This window comes from Miscanthus floridulus, chromosome 18 (assembly GCF_019320115.1).
Source record: "Miscanthus floridulus cultivar M001 chromosome 18, ASM1932011v1, whole genome shotgun sequence".
Taxonomy (NCBI): Eukaryota; Viridiplantae; Streptophyta; class Magnoliopsida; order Poales; family Poaceae; genus Miscanthus; species Miscanthus floridulus.
Window position 1 is genome coordinate 104082499 of NC_089597.1, and position 12820 is coordinate 104095318.

Genomic DNA, 12820 nt, shown 5'->3' on the forward strand with positions numbered 1-12820 from the left:
TATTGGTGGTGCTCTGTTTAGTCATGACTGTCATAGTTCTTTTTAGGTGTGGTAGTGCTTATTAGCAAGTGAAGCAAGATTGTGTTCTAGAACTGTGCTGTATCAGTACTGGTGGTGGTCTGTTTAGTAATTGAAATGTAGAAAAGTCATGGAATGAAGATGTTTTCATAGTGATCCATAAACATTTAAAGTTTCAACAATTAATCATGGGTATACACCTGACAGAAGTAAATAATCCAACCAGAAGATGCATAACCCTAGCGAAAGCTCTAGTTTAGTTTTGGTGAATTGATGAAACCCTAAGTGCTAACCTAGTTTATCAAGTGATCATGAGATAGGTAGCACACTACAAGTGGAGAAGCCAATGAAGATCATAGCATGATGATGATGATGGCATGGTAATGATCAAGTGCTTCGACTTGGAAAGAAGAAAGAGAAAAACAAAAAGCTCAAGGTAAAGGTATATTTTGTAGGAGCTATTTTGTTTTGGTGATCAAAACACTTAGAGAGTGTGATCACATTTAGATTTGATAGACGTACTATTAAGAGGGGTGAAACTCGTATCGGAATGCGGTTATCAAAGTGCCACTAGATGCTCTAACTCATTGCATATGCATTTAGGATCTAGTGGAGTGCTAACACCCTTGAAAATGTTTGTGAAAATATGCTAACACTTGTGCACAAGGTGATACACTTGGTGGTGTTGGCACATCTACAAAGGAGGTGGTGTTTGCAGGGTTGAGATGAGTTTAGGTCCCTCTCTCCCTCCCGCCGAGCTTGGTCGTTTACAGTAAGGGTCCAAATCCGGTTTTCTTCGATCGGACGTGTCCGGTCCACCTTGACCGGACACAGACCAGCGTCCGGTGCTAAACCCTAGTCACTGTGTCGCCATGTCAGTTTGACCGGACGCAGAAACCAGCGTCCGGTGCATCTCAGGTCCAGCGTCCGGTCAGTTGACCGACGCTAGCGTCATCGTGATCAACTCGTTTTCACTTCAAACTTCTTCACCCTTGCTCCAATGAGCTCAGCGGGATTCGGCGCTTTCGGGAAAATGGAATGTCTATTTTCTATTGCGTCGGATGCAAATTCTTGTGGTTGGCACATTGGAGCAAGGGTGAAGAAGTTAGAAGTGAAAACGAGTTGATCGCGATGACACTGGCATCGGTCAATTGACCGGACGCTGGACCTGAGATGCACCGGATGCTGGTTTCTACGTCCGGTCAAACTGACATGGCGACACAGTGACTAGGGTTTAGCACCGGACGCTGGTCTGTGTCCGGTCAAGGTGGACCAAACGCGACCGATCGAAGAAAACCGGATTTGGACCCTTACTGTAAACGACCGGACGCTGGTGGTTCAACGTCCGGTCAGTTTTGCTGGAGCGTCCGATCAGTTAATAGCCGTTGTGATTTGGTGGCTCAAGTTTAACTTAGAATGACATGTGGCTTACATCTATGGACCGGACGCTGTGTCTAGGGTCCAGTCAGTATGACAGGAGCGTCCGGTCAGAGCGCGTTTTGCCCAGTGAAGGGGTATAACGGCTCTATTTCGTGGGGGCTTCTATTTAAGCCCTATGGCCGGCTCAAGCTCACCCTCTTGCACATTTTCATTGACATAGCAACCTTGTGAGCTTAGCAAAAGCACTTCCACTCATTTCCATCATTGATTCATCATCTTAGTGAGATTGGGAGTGATCCAAGTGCATTGCTTGAGTGATTGCATCTAGAGGCACTTGGTGTTCATGTTTCACTGCGGATTTCGCTTGTTACTCTTGGTGGTTGCCGCCACCTAGACGGCTTGTAGCAGCGAGGATCGTTGAGCGGAGGGTGGTGATTATCTCCAGCTCCGATCGTGGTGATTGTGAGGGGTTCTTGACCTTTCCCCGGCGGAGCGCCAAAAGGTACTCTAGTGGATTGCTCGTGGCTTGTGTGATCCTCATCTTGTGTTGGTTGTGCGGCACCCTATTGAAGGTTTAGCGTGTGAAGCCAATTAGCGCGTGAACCTCCAAGTGAGTGAATCGCCACAACGAGGACTAGCTTGCCGGCAAGCAAGTGAACCTCGGTAAAAATCATTGTGTTCATCATTGATTCCGAGGTGATTGGTCATCATTGTTATTCATCTTCGTGATTGATTGGTTCATTCATCTACACGGCGGTATAACCCTCTTGATCACTCTCTTTACTTTACCGTAAACTAGTTGACAAGCTCTTTAGTGTAGCTAGTTGTGAGAGCTTGCATGCTTGGTTGGTGTGGCTCTTTAGTTAGCCTTTGAGAGCACACTAACATAGGGTAGTGTCATTGCTCTTGTGTGAATTGACACTATCTAAATTAGAATTGTAGTAGGTGGCTTGCATTTTGAGTAGGCTAGCGCAACACTTGCTTCGCCTCATAATTGTCTAACCATTTGGTTAAGTGTTGTTGTAGAAATTTTTATTAGGCTATTCACCCCCCCTCTAGCCATTAGGACCTTTCAACTAGCCTAAAAAATAGAATAATTCAACAATATTGATGTGGCCGCCTTCGCCTGGGGCAGGGAGCCATCTTGGGGGCGGATGGCGGCGGCGAGGCTCGGCCCGGAGGTGCGGCGCGGGGGTGGGGGGGCGGCCTAGGGTGGCGGGGCTCTACCTTTCCCATGAGCGAGAGAATGAGAGGGGAGAGATGAGAGGGCAGAGGTCAATGAGCTCAAGGGCAAAAGGTCAGTTCAGGATAAAATTTTGGGTGAAAAATATTAAAAGTGGACTTAAATTTCAAAATGACATTATAACATGTTGGACTCATTTCATAAGGGCATTTCAGCGAAACCCAGAAACTTGATGGCATTTGGGCGAAGCCCGCCTGTCATGAGGGCAAATTTCTAATTTTCTTGGGTGGGGTGGTGAGTGAGTGAGTGGGACACGAAGAGAAGAGACGAGGGGGCATAAAAGCAGGGGAGAAAGCTGCGGTTTTCCCTTTTGTCAAAGGCCGTCGCACTATAGATGGCAATGAGACCCGATCTGATTCCCCACGGGGAATTTTGTAACAGCCTCGGTGTTACGCCCTAAACCAACTACTAAATCATGTCATGAGCACTGTGTTTATGTAATAATGCATGCGATAGAAAATATTGATAAATTTCTTGTAGCCTAAAATAATCAATAAAAATATTACATCAATGTTGATGCAATAGCTCATGTATATCAAGTAGGGTTTAAAACTAATTTTTATTAAACAAAAATACTATAGAACATGTGTGTGATACTTAAATAAAATTGGAAGTGCAAACTTTGTAGATGACAATGAAATGCTTGCTGTTGAAAAATAATATTGCTTAGTAATATTTTCAATAGCGTAGAAAAGCAATTTGAAATAGAGTTCAATTCAAAAAACTTAGAAAATTTCAAGCTTGTGTACAACTGGGTATTGCCAAGTTTAGCAATTTATTTAGAGAAATTGGGTTAGAGGGTGATGCGGTGTTTTAGCTCGGCTGAGCAGCCTCATGTATCAATTTGATCGTGGTGAAGTCGGTTTCAGTTTAGAGGCAATGGTTTAGTGGTAGTCGCTGCTTTAAAATCCATGGACAACATGTTCTCGGGCTAGCCCTCTGGGCTGGGTGCAGTCACTAGGCCGTGGGTGTGTGTGTGTTTGGGGTACCCAGCTGGGATACATTGGTTTCGTGAATCGCCGTGTGATACGATAACGACTTGGCTATGATCTAGCACCGTAGTAAGAACTAGAGTAAGAAAGATGATAAAATGGTTCTGATTGCTTACCATCTGCTTGGAAGTAGCATAGGTGCTTACATAGAATGGTTAGTTAATGAACTAATGATGACTGCTAATGAGATTGAATATAAGGACGTACGTTTAGTAATGCTTCCGCAGATGCAATAACCCACAAGCCAGTTAGCCTTGCATATCCTTGGAATCTTTTCTTTTCCTCCTGTTGGGTAAGTCTTGCTGAGTACAATCGAGTACTCAGGGTTTTATTCCCCCTGTTGTAGGTGATCGTAGGATACTTAGAGCTGACTCTTATGTGGGGAGACCTCCTGGTGGGCTCAGCGAGGATTTCTTTCGCGCTACGACCATAGTGTTTACTTATAACCCTCACGAAAGGCTTTATAAGAAAAGATGTAAAATCTATTATCATCTCTTGTATATATAAATGTCCACTATGTTAATACTCCACCATGCCATTAAATTAATCCTACTTCCTCTGTAACTCTGATAACATTATTATGTTCTGCTGTTATAATAAATTGATGTAATATTCTGGTACTGTAAATAAGTGACGTAAGAAATGACTTAAGAATGTTGTAGGCTTTATTCTCTCATATATGATACTGATGGAAAAATATGGATTTTCGAGTTCTCCCTTGGGTGTGCTCGATGGAACTGCGTAGTTTAGTGTCCTCTCTTGAGTACTTAGTGTCTAATGGAAGACAAGTACTCCTAGGAAGCATTGGATTAGGTGGTTCTACCACAGAATTCTCCTATTATGGGACGGGGATGGAGTCAATTTATTCCCCACGGGGATGTAATCGGTAGCAAAACAATCCCCATCGGGGTTGGCGGGGATAGGGATGGGAACCCATCCCTCGACCCCGATCCCCATAAACCTGCCCTGAATATCACATGTTCAGGCGCAACTCAAATCGGCCCACGAAGGCCTAGCACCGGCTTGACTATATATGCAAAATCTAACCCTAATCCCTCAGCCCTTCTTAGTCCCCCAGCCCCTAGCCCCGCACTCGGCTACTCCCATAGCTGCTAGAGCACCAAGCACGGACTCCGCCAGCGGTTCGGACGTGATTCACACCATTGCGCAAGCGCTAGCGTGCGTCTACGCCGCCACACCGGCCACGCTCGCAGAGTCCCAGCTAGTGAGCCTGAGTCGTCTGCCCTCAGCGTGCAGGATGCCCTATGCTTATAGTGACAACGCAGGAGATTAGCTGCCGCACTGCTGCTCGTACTTTGGTCTGCATGGAAGATGAATCTTGCGTCACCACTCCAGTTTCTCATCCTGGTTGGGGACAACAGAAGGCAGAAGGTGGTTCTTGCCTGACACAAGCACAGATCCGCATCCACGCAAGCACTAGTGTACTTGTTAGATTTTTTAGTTTATTTGCAATTTTGGTAATCAAGGGAGCTCTGATTTATTTGCAATTTGGGTAAGCAAGGGAGCTGTGATTTGTAAACTAAGCAATCTTATTTCATGTTGTTGCAAGATGCGCTTTGTACTTGACATTTGTTCTTCTGGATTGTTGATTCGAGCACTTGTTTTTGCGGGGACGGGGACGGGGACCCCGTCGGGGATGCTTTCCCCGCTCGGGATCGGGGATGGGGAGAGAACATGCCCCATGAGCTTTGACGGGGACGGGGACGGGGAAAAGTTTCCCCCGCGGGGACGGGGATGGGAGAGCTATACCCGACGGAGAATTCCCTGTTGCCATCTTTACCGTCGCTGGTTGTTTTTGGTGTGACCCCCCCCCCCCCCCCTCATGTCCTCAGCATTGCAAATGCTGGCTATTCATTAGAGGATATCCCTTCCTATATGCTAGTATAGATAATATATATCATCTAAAACAAATAATGGCTCTTTCGGAGAAACTCCAAGAGACTCTCTAATTCTTTCTAATGGTTAGGAATAGAGATTTTACTTAAAAATACCATTCAACAGCATACTCTATTTCGGATTTCTCGCTAGCCAAAAATAGATAGCGAAAATGACTCTCTAAAGTGTATACAAGATATTGAAAAGCAGTTGGAGAGTGGAAATGTATAGAAAGCTGCAAATAGCTCTCCAAATGATAATTTAGAAAGTGAGATTTAGAGAAACTCTTGGAGATGCTCTTAGATATAATATAAAAATAATAAAAAAGGAAAATATATATAGTTGACAAAAGCGTTTTTCTTGCAAATAAACCTATATCCCAGATAGTAGTACTAGTGTATTGGGCGTGACAAATTCTGCTAGTTATAAGATCTATTAGATATATTTTTTCTATTGATAAGGTCCTAATTACGAACTACATCATAAATGATGATCTATTAGATATATTTTTTCTATTGATGAGGTCCTAATTACGAACTACATCATAAATGATGCATGGTACATGAATTGTTTCAGATGGTTTGTTTCCATTTCTGATATACATAAATGCCAAAGCTATGGAAGGTGGTTTACTCCTTTTGAATTTGATATGGATCTACTATATATTTGGATGGTGTTAAATGGTAGTGGTAGCTCTTCACCTGACATGTATCGTTAAATGCATGGATGGAGATTTAGGCTGTTTTGTTTATTGCTGGGAGCTTGAACTCCTCATGTGGGGCAGCCTTTTCCATGGTAGATTATATATATATATATATATATATATATATATATATATATATATATATATATATATATATATATATATATATATATATATATATATATATATATATATATATATATATATGAAGAGTATATTCAGTAGCTAGCTACAAAATAAGTTTTCATTTACGATAATTTTATATACTAATTTATGATAATGTCAATACATATTTATGATAGTTGGATTACTATAACACACGGTAATATTTACCATAATGTTATAGTAAACCACTTAGTAAGGAGTTACTATAATCTCGTAAATTAACATAGTAATTATCGCTACTCAAAGTGGCTACAGAATAAGTTATTTTATAGCCAGCTACAGAGCGGTATATATATATATATATATGACAACCCTATTTGGTACCCGAGTACTAAATAGTTATTCGGTACCAGTCCCACCAACGCCCCGCTCATAGACACCGACCGTAGGCGTAGATTTTTTCCTCCGTATGGGTGTTTGCCGTGTTAGTTTTCTTTTTTTCCGTTGACTGAATTTCTGTTTTTTCGTTGGCTGAGTTTCTTTTTTCCTTTTTTTTCGTTGATTGAGTTTCTGTTTCTTTTTTTGCGTGGATAGAGTAGAGAAGCAACGTTTTTTTTCCCTTTCTTTTGCATGGACAGTTGAGAAGCAAACTTTTTTTTCATGTGCATTGCGTCAGTTAGCAGGGCTCGGGGCCATACTATCTATTCAATTTGTGCTATGTTTTAAATTATTAATCCCCGTATCCCAACAAAAACAGTGACTTTTATAGTTAACTATAAAATTGTTATAAGTATGTTTGTATCAAGAACAATAAAATTGGCAAATGAAAGAATGTGCAGCATTTTTTTATTCTTGTCTAGGATGCATAAAAGTGATTTCGTAAAACATTATCTGTTACCAAAGTAACATGGAAATTTGTAAATTTAATACAATTCTACTGACTACTTGACTGATCATTGTATGTTGTATCATGCGGTCATGCCCATGTACAAGGAATATACAGCTGCAAGCGCCATTATCGGTTATGCTGCAGCGGTAGCATTGCATAGGGAGCAGAAGCAGAAGCAAAGCATGAACCACCCTTTTGAAAGCTGGTTAGACAACCCTGAATGCATCCTGCATGATCAAAATCATCACAAGTAATAATACAATTGGTTCAGTACAACAATCTCCCCCTAATATATTTTTGCTTAAGATTATTTAGCTAGCTGAAAATTACAAATACTTATAATAATTGTTCTTTCAGATGAATATGGTAAAAATGCATGTCATCCATGGAGTGTCTCATCTTTTCATAGAGAAAAATATTATATGCAAAACGTCTCTTTCAGTTGAGTATATCTTAAATGCTTGTCACACATGCTATCTCGAATAATCTTCGCATATCTGCAACTGCAACATGTCCCAGTAATTTCAGCATGCTTGTTTTTACAGGTGACACATATCAATCAACAAAAGGTGGTAAATAACTAAATATCAGAAGTGTATATGAGAAGCAGTAACATATTTTTATGAGCAAACGAAGTATGGTGATAGCATAACTTCATGTGCAGTAAATATGTAATATCAACAAGTGCATACATAGATCTAGATAAATCATAAAATAAATGCCACATTTATGACTGGAGACAGTGATCAGTCCAAACAAGTGTCTCCGCATATCTATTTCGTGCTAGCGGCACGCCACTGTTGCTGGAGTGCAGAAGAAGCCGACGTCTCCTACCTGTGGAAGGCTAACTAAAATGATAAAAAACAGCCATAACTAGTATTAATGATTTGGAAGCTACAACAGCCTTAAATTAAATGTGTAAAATTGGAAAATTAGCAAGGCTGAAAAAATAAGCTAATTTCCAATGGAAACAAATGCAAAATTTATACTCTTGTAAATCTTCAAGCATAATTAGCCACATAAACAAATCAGTAATAGTAGAAGAAACTACCTATGTGAGTAATTATGGGAGTAGATGGAGGATGCTTTGATGGCGAGCGCCTGGGATCTGCACAAAAAAATAGAGAGAAAAGAGGATAAATAACGCTGATAAAACTATTAGCTCTAGTACAAGATGTACACCTCTATTTTATTCTAAGCTCAAAAGAATTTTCACAATTCAAGATCTAATCAGGAATCATGTTTGATTACTGATTAGATTCACAAATAGATGAATGATTGCATGAAAATAATGAAGAGACATATGTTAACTATACACTGAGATGCCATGTAAAACAGGGGAAGAATATTAAAAAAGAACTACTAGTATTAAACCACACTAGTTGGCAATACCCTGATTTTTCTACATGCATGTATGTACACACCTCAGGTCAATATATTAATGGATCCATACCAGATGCAAGCATATGCAAATAAGGATGCAATCTAAGCTATGTTTGCAATCTCATTAATTTACTCTGTTTTATATCTTACAAGTCTAGCTTTTTTTTAAGTTGCCTGATTAATCAGCCTACAATACGACCATCGCAATATCACTTCAAAACCCTCGAATTACTAATACTGCTAGTCGCCTACATAGTTCTACTAGCAGAAAAATAAGCTAGGCAAGCACTGTGTGTATCACTTCAAAAGCCACCCATTCTGAACTGTTGGACCAAATATGATTGAAAGCATGCACTTGTGACTTGTCTATATAAAGGTGCTGATCAAAATGGCCTTCTAGGGAGCTTGTATTTCTCTCTTATGGATTATAGTTTCTACTATTTGAAGACTTATGCAGCGAGGCCAAAACAAGTAATACTATTCCTAGTATTACTAATTTACTATTAGTTCCAGCTTCTTATCGTTCAGCCATTATTTGCAAAAAAATGAAATAATGTTAGTCTGATTTCTCACATAAAACCTCATTAATTGTAATTGCAAGATATCTACTTCTAGATGTAATGCAAGTATAGAAGACATCACTGTAAGATATCTATTGAAGTACTTCTCCCTGATATGGCTAGCCTCAGAATGCCTCTTCTCCATAACGCAAGGCCTAACAAGTTAAGAGTTCAGTTATGTACTCTGAATCAAAATCTAAATTTTGTGAAAATATAGAACAAGCGTGTAGCTGAGTGAGAGCATGTAACACCCTAAAATTTGCATTGTTTTAAATAGTTAAATTTGATTTAGTTATGCAATTATGTGTGCATTAAAATATAGGAAAATAATAATTTTTGTGAAATTAAAATCAATCATAAGGATATATACTTTTTGATGCACTCATGCTGCGACATTTTATTTAATATGTTGAGTGGTTTTGATTTAAACTCAAAAAGATTCAAAAATCATTTGGAAATGAATTTGTAAATTAGATTTGGAAAAAGAAAAGGGAATTCTTTTCCCTCCCCCTTCCCTTCCTCATTTTCGGCATGCTGGCCCATTTCCCCTGTCGGCCCGCTCGCCTCCCTTCCTTCCCCTTCTTCCCTTTCTCTTCCTGGGCCGGCCCACTCGGGCAAGAAACCGCCACGCCCTCCTCTCCTTCTCTGTCGCTGACCGCCTAGGCCCGCTTGTCGGTGCCGTCTCCCATCTCCCGCATCGCGCGCGGTCAAGCCGCATCCGCATCCGCCGCTGCCACGCCCGCCCTCGCGTCATGGGAGCGTCCCCGCACCCTAGCCTCTATAAAGGGGAGCTCAGACCCCGTCGCCGCCTCCCTGCTGCCTCTCCCGCTCCACTCTTGCACTCGCTCGTGCGCGCGGAAGCCGCAACCGCCGCACAAAGAAGTGCCGAGATCCGCCGGGCTCAGAAACCATCGTCCCCAAGCCGCCTTCGTCTTCGTTTTCATCCGCGGTGAGACCCCCTTGTTCCCCTCCTTCTCCCCATGCCTTTAATTTTGTGTTTCATGGCCTCTAGGGACCATTTTGCGTGCACCTAGGACCTTCGCATCACCGACCATGGCGACCACCCCGCCGACCGCGTCCTTTGGCCGCATTCTCGGCCTGGGCGAGGTCGCCTTCACCTCCTCTCTCCCCTGGCTCCCTCGGTTCGTCGAACCGTGGCCCAAAGGCTCTGTTTCCCGCTCGCCGGCAAGTTTTCTCGTCGCGGCCATGGCAGCGCCATCGTGCCGGCACTGTTCTGGCCACCGGTCTTCTCTCTCATTCTCTCATCTCTTATCTGAGCCGTCCATCTTTGATCCAATGGCCCAGGATGGCCGATACCCCTTCGCGGGCCATTTTGCTAAAGAGACCCCCAAGTTTTGCCATATTGAACCTGCAGTCCTCGACCGGTTTAAATATCCCAGATTTAATTTTATTTAAATTCAAAAATAGTTCATTCTATTTATAGAAATGCCACTGCATTGTTTTGCTTATAAAATCGTCGTTTTAGCTCCGAATCGACCCATTCAAATTTCGTTAGGTTCATAATTAAGTTCTCTACATGTTAATGCCACTGTAAAACATGTTTGCAACATTTAAATTTTGAGGTTAGATTTAATTAAATAAATTGCTATAGGAAACCCTGTTTAATTCATAACTTTCGTGTTTTAGGTCCGTTTTTCGTGAACTTCGCATCTATGTGATCGTAGAAAGACGTAGATTCTTTTTAAGAACCTTTTTATCTTGTTTTTATGCCCTGGTGTACTATTCTAATCCCATAATTGTTTGCTTTGCATGAATGCCTTTGGAATGCTTGTATGTTCTTTGTTGGTCGAGTTCAGACGGTGAAGAGAACATTGGAGACCAAGAGTTCTTTGACGACCAGCAGGAGCAGCCCGAGTTCGTTGAGCAAGGCAAGTATAGCATGGGATCTACCTTGATGTCCCATTCACCATTTATTAATTTCTCATTTGCATGTGTCTAATTTTGATACCCGTAAGGACATCCTAGTGATTGAGTATCCCGTTTCTTTGTCTCCTATGGGTTATATGCATATGGGTAGTTTGCTAGTGCTCAATGTAATTGTACATGATCTACATAATGACTAATGGTTCTATAGAATGAAAAGGTAAAATTTGCTTTTAAACAACTAAATTATAGGGCGAAGGAGCAAATGACTTTTTGTCATGATGCTCTTGGCCCTCCATAAGGACTTATCTGTCGGTAAAAGCTGGGACTGACAGTAGAACCATGAGGGTCACATGGCTCTGACTTTAGCTCAGTAATAGGACCTTTTCTAGCTTGTTAGAGGTTACCTTTATGGTGCAAAAGGGGCTTCTCATGTTGGGTATAGGGCTGCCTCTATTCCTATGTGTATAGCCGCGATGGAGATGTGCCATAGGAAAGGGGGGTTCCTACATCTGCCTACCGAGGAAACCTAGCAGCCCTAACTTGTTAGAGAAACCTATGAAATGGCTTTATAGTGTACCCCGCCTGCTCACCTTGGCAGTGTTATGGGAGTAATTAACTCGGGCATATGGGAATCACGACTCACGGTGAATGTGCACAACCTCTGCAGAGTGTTACAAACTGTTATAACAGCCATGCTCACGGTCACGAGTGGCCCAGAAAACTCACAGAATAAATGGTTATTTATTGTTGTTCATTTATGATGTTCTACGATGATAATATGATTCAATTGATTCTGATATCTGATCATGTGGGTTTAATTGGAGTTTAAGCATAACCTAATAATAGTTGATGATAAAATCTTGACTTACTAAAAGCGCTAACCACAGTAAACCAGAGTCACCCTTTTTGAGCTTTCATAACCCCATGTTATCTTGTTAAGTACGGGAAGTACTTATGCTTGTTTACTTTCAATATTTGGATAAAAATCCCGGATGGGTAACAGATGTCAACGGATATGAGGAGTTTCCAGATGACTTTTAGGCCTGTGGTCAACCAATTGACTGTCCCTATGTTGGAGCTACCACGAGAGAACTACCTTTTTATTTTCTGCTGTGTTGTGTAAGACTATGTGATGGTATTAATCATGATGTAAGATACACCGTGATGATACTTTTTGTAATTTGTCAACTTATGTGTGTGACTGATCCCTGGGCACACATGAGTTTTATGCATTCAATTTTATCCTTAAAATTGGGCGTGACAAATTGGTATCAGAGCCGTGTTGACTGTAGAACGCAAGCCTAGTTAGAGATTGTCGTTTTAGCATCTTTGCTCCACTGGTTTCATGCTTACTGTCTCATTCTTGTTATTTTATTAAAATATTTATGCTTTTCATACCTTAATCTATTATATAAAATTGTTGATTCTAATTCTATATTACTCTAAATCTATAGATGCCTCGTAACCCGAAGACCGCCCGCCTCAGCTCTGCAGGCTACCGTGCCATGTTCACCCCCCCATGCTCCACAGAAGGAGAAGGAGATTGTGGTCATCTCTGATGATGAGGTGGAACCCTTGATGGAGGAAGATGAGGAGTGGATGGCTACCCCGACTCCTGCACCAGCACCTGCTCCTACTCCAGCTATTGCACCTATCTATGCTGTTGCAGCTACACCAACTGAGTCATCAGCTACTTCACCAACACTTGTGCCACCCCTAGCCATCCCTGTGGTGGATGAGGAGATGGACTGGACATGCAAATAC